The sequence below is a fragment of the Eptatretus burgeri genome, chromosome 3 (assembly GCF_056783735.1).
Source record: "Eptatretus burgeri isolate ZD-2024b chromosome 3, Ebu_testis_v1, whole genome shotgun sequence".
Lineage (NCBI taxonomy): Eukaryota > Metazoa > Chordata > Myxini > Myxiniformes > Myxinidae > Eptatretus > Eptatretus burgeri.
In genome coordinates, this window is record NC_140963.1 from 116,401,334 (window position 1) to 116,402,475 (window position 1,142).

Consider the following 1,142-nt stretch of genomic DNA (forward strand, 5'->3'; position numbering starts at 1 on the left):
TTTTTTTATCTAGCATGATTTGAAATGCCAAAGGTAAACTGGACGCAGTTTAAGCCCCCCTCCACCCCATCCCCATAAATATATCACTATATCATTCCCGGGTCTGAGATGTTTAACCATGGAAGGGTCGGGCTGGCAGGATGGCCTAAAGGTACGCACAATCACTTCGAAGCTGTCTCGCCTGGGTTTGAATCCCGACACAGCTAAAAACGCCATTCTCTTGCTTCACATACTGGGTGAATCATGAAGGTGTGCACCGTCCCTTGTAATGATGTTAAGCCTGGCGTCCCCTCTGCCAGCATTAGTTGGTGGACATTAAAGATCCCTCCCCTCACCAAATGTATCCTGGCCAAATTCCAAATTCCTGCTCGAGCAACGCCTACAGGGAGCACTGTATCAACAGCACTGCCACACCCTCAGTCAATTATGCCACTTGCGACCTTGTACTGCACATGAAAAAACTAGACAACTAGACCCCCATGTGTTGTATTTTATTGTAATCATATTAATCATATTTGAATTAATTTACTGTCTAAAAAAAGTCTCTCTCTCCCTCTCCCTCTCCCTCTCCCTCTCCCTCTCCCTCTCCCTCTCTCTCTACCTCTCCCCCTCCCTCTCCCCCCCCCTCTCTCTCTCCCTCTCCCTCTCTCTCTCTCTCTCTCTCCCTCCCTCTCTCTCTCCCTCTCTCTCCCTCTCTCTCCCCCTCTCTCTCGCTCTGTCTCTCTCTCTCTCTCTCTCTTCTCTCTCCCCTCACCCCTCTCCCCTCTCTCTCTCTCCCCTCTCTCTCTCTCTCTCCCCTCTCTCTCTCTCTCTCCCCTCTCTCATCTCTCTCCCCTCTCTCATCTCTATCTCCTCTCGATCCCTCTCTCTTCTCCTCTCGATCCCTCTCTCTTCTCCTCTCGATCCCTCTCTCTTCTCCTCTCGATCCCTCTCTCTTCTCCTCTCGATCCCTCTCTCTTCTCCTCTCTCTTCTTCTCTCTCTTCTTCTCTCTCTTCTTCTCTCTCGATCTCACCCCCCTCCTGGAGAGTATAGTGATGTGAGGCATCCCTCCCTCCCCCCCCCTTATTTCTCTCCCTCCCCCTCCCCTTTCCCTCTCACCCATCTCTCAGTATTCCCGTCAGCGAAGCGACAGGTGGTATTT